The sequence below is a fragment of the Pinus tabuliformis genome, chromosome 6, assembly GCF_031772625.1.
Source record: "Pinus tabuliformis cultivar Carrire ecotype Pingquan chromosome 6, CPIR1, whole genome shotgun sequence".
NCBI classification, from domain to species: Eukaryota; Viridiplantae; Streptophyta; class Pinopsida; order Pinales; family Pinaceae; genus Pinus; species Pinus tabuliformis.
The window spans coordinates 489,160,775-489,167,481 of NC_142292.1; the positions used below are offsets into that span (position 1 = coordinate 489,160,775).

Here is a 6,707-nt window from a genome sequence, read left to right on the forward strand (position 1 = left end):
TCTGCCACTAAAGAAAGAATTTGTCACTAAGACATGTAGATCATCTACCACCAAGGCAAGCTTCTATCACCAAGATAGGTAGATCATCTGCCACCAAGGCATGCATCTATCACCAAGATAGGAACATCATTTTCCACCAAGGTGGACATCTTTCACCAAGATAGGAACATCATCTTCCACCAAGGCAAGCATTTGTCACCAAGACAGGAACATCATTGGCCACGAAGGAAGACATTTATGGTTGACATATAATTTGTAATTTCCTCCTCCTTTTTAAACTTGTCATCATGACCCTAAGGCATAGGAAATACTGGAAATAATAGATTGAGATGTCCCCATATCATCACATTATAATGTCAGGAATATCAACATAATAAATGAATTCACATGATATCATAATCTTCATATGTTAGTATTGATTTTCGGGGCATGAGGGAACCACCTCATGTTATTTCGTCCCTTCATTTGTCTTTTGACATATAGGAACCTGAATCATATATAAACACTTCTCTTATGGAGTGAACAAACCATAATTCTCAAAAGCATTCTTGTCATGATTTATCAATTTATTACATACCATCCATCATCAATTAAATTAGCTTCCATGAGTTTATTGAATAAATTGGCTCTCTTTTAGTCAATATAATAAATCCACATCATGAGTAGTAGGAATTTCATAAATTTATATTTTATCACAAAAGACATATTGTTGGTGTTTGTATTTTTCTGACAAGAACCTAGTTCTAAAAAATTCCTCAAACATTTCCCATGCAAAGGAGTGACATATGATTTAGTTTCTTCATTTATCCACCATAAAATAGCTTCTCCCTTGAGAAGGCTCATTGTTATCTGTTCGTCATCTCTCTCGGGGAATGAAGTATTTCTTGCTCACTTAGGGTTCCAACCCTTGAGTCAACTTGAGGTGAGATTTCAATTTTAGGAGTTACCCAAGATTGGCTTCAAAGCTTGGGAACCATAATTACTTCTCACGGATTTAGATAGCATATTTCTTTCAAGGTGTAATACTTTAACATCCATTACACTACTTCAAATTAGGACCATTCTTGCCCTCTACTAAAAGGCTACATCCTCACAGCAAGATGAGTAAATAAAACCACATACTTCAAACAAATGAAAGCATACACCCTATTGACTCCTTAGGAGGAGTAATTAAACCACCTATGGGAGCTCCTAATCCACAATGAGATGAATGAATCTCACCACTTCCAGAGAGGGGCAAAGGGAACTCTGCCTTGATAAAATCTATGTTGATGGCCTCCTTTGTTTTCTTAGTTTTGTTATCCTTTAAGAGAACAAAGTAAGTTGTTTTTTGTTGGAGAGTGACATTAATAACTATGTTGATAATTTTTTACATCTACTTTTGTAGTAGTTAGTTTGAAGCATTCAAATTGTAGTAGATACAAACCTCTAGTAATAATGATTGTATGGCTTCTGGCTTTATTTATAAACAAAGTCAAACAGTGAACTTTCTCAGGGAATGAAGTATTTCTTGCTCACTCGGGGTTCCAACCCTTGTGTCAACTTGAGGTGAGATTTCAATTTTAGGAGTTACCCAAGATTGGCTTCAAAGCTTGGAAACCATAATTATTTCTCACGATTTCAAATATCATATTTCTTTCAAGGTGTAATACTTTAACATCCATTACATTACTTCAAATTAGGACCATTCTTCCCCTCTACTAGGGAAGGCTACACCCTCAAAGCAAGATGAGTAAATAAAACCACATACTTCAAACAAATGAAAGCATACACCCTATTGACTCCTTACGAGGAGTAATTAAACCACCTATGGGAGCTCCTCATCCACAATGAGATGAATGAATCTCACCACTTCTAGAGAGGGGCAAAGGGTACTCTGCCTTGATAAAATCTATGTTGATGGCCTCCTTTGTTTTCTTGGTTTTGTTATCCTTTAAGAGAACAAGGTAAGCTGGTTTTTTTTGGAGAGTGACATTAATAACTATGTTGATAATTTTTTATTGTAGTAGTTAGTTTGAGGCATTTAAATTGTAGTAGATACAAACCTCTAGTAATAATGATTGTATGGCTTCTGCCTTTATTTATAAACAAAGTCAAACAGTGAACTTTCATGACTCTGGTGTAGATTTAGAGACACAGGTTGAGGGATTTGAGAGGAATAAGGTCAAAGGAATTTCATTTCTCACTCTTTGTAGTATATGTTAATATAATTAAATCCTTTCTTCTAAAAAAGAAAACATATTCCGAGGAACCATGTGGGTATCATTAGCTAGTTTCCTCTACATGTAACACTATTTGGTACTCATCATGAGACCAACTCCCAAACACATAAAATATCAAGGCCTGAACATCCAATTTTTACTAGCATAAGTACTTTAATACATAGGAAAGTAATGAAACTCACATAGATCAAGAATGGTCAAAAAATTGCAAATTTGTCAGCAGTAGCATTTTGCAAGTCAATGAAGGAGGGGTGCCAATAATACCTCCAATAGGGTTCATGTCGCTCCAATGATAAGCTCATTTCATGCTTATTCTTGAGGATACCCCAGATGACACAATAACGGTTGGGCCTGTTGCTTGACTTAGACCAATTCTTTAAAAGGCCCCAGTTGGCACCGAATGCAGCCCTCGGTAAACCATTATCATGAGAAGGATACTGCACATTGACTTTCAAATTTACCCACGTCTAAGGTTTGTCGAGGCTGCAATCGATTTCAAAGCAAATGCTCCCTGCCAGGTTAACTTGATTGGCTTAGGTTTTCATTTTCGATTTGAATGAAATATCTCATATTTCTTATTACAGATTCATAGAATGGATTGCGATGGTTATGTTGTAGTAAATATGGAGTCTTGCCCACAGTGCTACACGGTTTGTCAGGCGTTCTTGTTGTCCTTTCTGTACTAGGATAAATTGGGTTATTCAGTGTGCTTGGAGTGAAGTCCACTCCAATCATCACTGAAGTTAATCCTTTTCTAGTGCTGGTGGTGGGAGTTGACAACATGTGTATCTTAGTGCATGCACTTAAACACCAACGGGTAGTGTTGTCCATGGAAAAACAAGTGGGAAGCACACTTGCTGAAGTGGGGCCATCCATAACACTCTCAACCTTCTTAGAGGTTCTGGCATTTGTAGTTGAAAGCTTCATCTCTATTGCTACATGTAGAGTGTTCTTGATATTTGTAGCTCTTGCCATGTTATTGGAGTTCTTACTTCAAGTGACTGCATTTTTTTCCCTTATGACATTTGGTTTCAGAAGAACAGAAGAAAACAAAGTTGACTGATTTCCTGCATAAAAGTTTGTTCATTTGAAACTAAACTTGAACATGGTAATTTAGGCAAGAAGCAGCAATAAACCCGATCTTTCGGTACGTTACATGAACAATATCCATGCACCTATTCTAAGCATGCCGACTATAAAAGTTGCAGTCATTTTGGTGATCAGTGATTTTGCTATCCCAAGCATTGCACTAACTACAAGACTTCAATCGAGCCTAGAGCAACAAGTGATGCTTCCACAAGACTCTTATCTCCAGGTTTATTTCAATAACATATCTGAGTATCTACATGTCATACCCCCACTTTACTTTGTTGTAAAAGACTACAATTACAGCCTGGAATCAGACAACGCAAATTTGTTGTGCTCTATTAATAAATGTGAATCAAACTCTTATAGAATGATATATCGAGGGCTGCTTAACACCAAAGTCTAGTGCATTGCAAGTCCGGCTGCACCTTGACTAGATGACTTTCTTGTATGGTTATCACCAGAAGCATTTGGATGCTGCAGGAAATTTCCCAATAGGACCTTTTGTCCTCCTGATGATTAACCGCCTTGTTGTACATCTAGAGATGGCACTTGTGGTATAAGTGGGACTTTCCAGGACTGCACAACGTGCTTCTTACATTCAGATCTGATTGGAAATTTACCATCTACAATACAATTCAGAGATAAACTAGCGTGGTTTTTGTTTACATGGGCATCTACAGATTGTACAAAAGGGGGTCATGGTGCTTATACCAATGGTGTTGATCTCAAAGAATATGAGAATGAAGTAATTCAAGCATCATAATTCCATGCATATCACACACCCTTAAACAAACAGAGAGATTTTGAAAATGCCATCAAGGCTCCTAAGCAGTTTGTTGCAAGAGTTTTAGATTCTTTAAAGATTTCAGTCTACCATACTCAGTGTTCTATATTTTCTTTGAGTAATACTTAGACATTTGGAGGAAAACATTGATTAATCTTTCAGTTGTACTCAAAATATGTCATTACCAGCAGTTTATTGCTTTCAACAATAATTTTGCTTATACGGGCAATGATTGTTTTAGATATCATGGGTTTGATGGCAGTGCTAAGTATTCAATTATATGTGATTTCGCTACTGAACCTTGTGATGTCAATTGGTATTGCAATAGAGTTCTGTATCCACATTACCCATGCATTTTCTGTGAGTGAAGGAGACAGGGCACAACACTCAAAAGAAGCACTTACAATCATGGAGACTTCTATCTTCAGTAGAATAAAAATTACAAAATTTGTTGGTGTGCTTGTTTTGCACGATCAGAGATATTTGAGGTCTACTATTTTTTAATGTACCTTGTCTTTGTGATATTGAGATCCTTACATGGTCTTTATATTAACCCAAGTCAACATGATTTGGGATTGTATAAAATGGAAAGATGAATACATACCACGATTTATACAGGACTTTCCAGCCAAACACTGCTAGAGGTTAAGCAAGGGGAGTTGGTAATGGAGCACTGTATCACCAGGTTGAGGAGTTCATTATGATGCAACCACAAAGAAGCTAGACAAAATGTGATACAATTGCAACTGAGCAAGGCAAATTGCAATCAACCACATACTAAAGAGGCAAGCAACGCCTTGTTGGAATGGTAATTCCAACTGCAGGCGAACAGGGACAGCGATGGCAGCCGACTCAGTCAGCACGCTGCATCCAAAAACCACCGAACGAAACCATAAAACCGTCCAGATCATATCGGCATATCGGCAAGTCGGCATATCGGCGGGTTGGAGCATCGGAGGCAGGCAGTGGCAGCAATATGAAACATCGCCGATGAGCGATCGCCGATATCGCATCAGCACATCGCTATCGGCAATGTCATAGGGTCGGGGTCTTTGACATGAGTAAAGTTGCGATGCGATGAAGCGCGGACCCAATGGCTTCCCAAAACCAAATTGTATAATGTTTGTCCTTTTTGTTGACCACCGAGAATGAAAGAATTAATGGAGTTGGTGGTTGTACGTACTTTTTGGTGGCCCTTTTAAATGATTATGGGCACATACGTTTTATATTTTTTTATGTGTACGTAGTTTAGGTGGGCCTTTAATATTAGTATGGGCCACGTTTTTTATGTATGTTTTGTATTAAGTTTTTATATATATGAGCCATGTGAAAATGTGCTTGTGGTTGTAGTGTTGACTATTGTAAAAGAAACGACGGAGCAGTAAACAAAATGTGCTCTGTATTGTTTTTGTTACACATGGGAGATATGTAAAGTGCAGCAGCGAAAGAGTATAGAGCGAGCCAAATGAAAAGAGCTTGTGGGTTGAAATTTTTGAGTGGAGCATTGTAAAACGAAGGTGCAGTAAAAGCGAAAAACCATGTGTGGTTTTGCACAACAGTGCATAAAGAAAATGGTGAAGTTTTTTTTGTAAGTCTGTGTGAATTTTGTTTACAGCAGTAAACTTATGTAAACTTTTATTACAGCAGTAAGTTGTTTTCACTGCAGTGAATGTAAAAAGGGATTTACAGCAATTAACCCAGTAATTTCTCAGAAATATTTTATGGTGAAATACTCTGTTTCTCTGTGAATTTTTTTTAAGTTTTCCTGTGCTTAAAAGATCCTGTGGAGGTAAAACAGAGCATTGCCTCTGTGTGTTTGTTCATTTGGTTTTTGGTATTTTCTCCATGGAAAAATACCCAACAGTGGTATCAAAGCTAGTCCAGGCTCTTTGAAGACTCAAAGAAGCTGAAGGAAGGTGTGGTTGCAGCAGTCAAACTTCTCCAGCAGTGTGAAGCCACAGCCAAAAGGGGTAAGGTATTTGTCAAAGCTTTCCTTTGTGTTATTGTTATAGAAACAGTCAGTGATTAAAAAAAACACAGTCAAGTATTTGAAGCCTAGTTAAAAATGGCAAGGTCAAAGAAGAAAGCCTCCAGGACTGTTAAAAATGTGTCTCCCTCTTCTACTAAACTAGAAGGCAATCCATTAGAATACATTCTATTTGAAACCCCAAAGTTTCATGGAAACTTTGATGTATGGGAAATAATGATGAGGGCTTTTCTAATGTCTGAGGGGATTGAAGTCTGGGAGTCAGTGATTGATGACAGTAAGATGGATGAAGAATCCATGGAGTATGATGCACAAGCAGTAAAACTAATCTTGGATGGACTCCCTGATTCTGTGAAGAAGAATCTAGGAAAATATTCATCAGCAAAGGATATATGGGACAGACTGCATGACCTTCATGCAAAGGGAGCACTGACCATGAAAATGAGTCAAGAAGAAAGTCATGAACCCATCATAGAAGCTGAGAATGAAAAGCTTGACCTCATCAAGCTTCAAGTAAAAGAAAGGGATGAAGAGCTAGCCAAGCTCAAGAAGGAACTTGATCAATGCAAGAGGAAACATCATGAAGAAGTCATGTCTATGACAAATCAGCTGAATGAAGCAAACA

The 6,707-nt window shown here is 37.7% G+C and overlaps 1 pseudogene; it reads left to right on the plus strand.

The window, feature by feature from the left end:
• Positions 1-2,647: 2,647 nt before the first annotated feature.
• On the plus strand, positions 2,648-4,691 carry LOC149259454 (uncharacterized; annotated as a pseudogene).
• Positions 4,692-6,707: the final 2,016 nt, after the last annotated feature.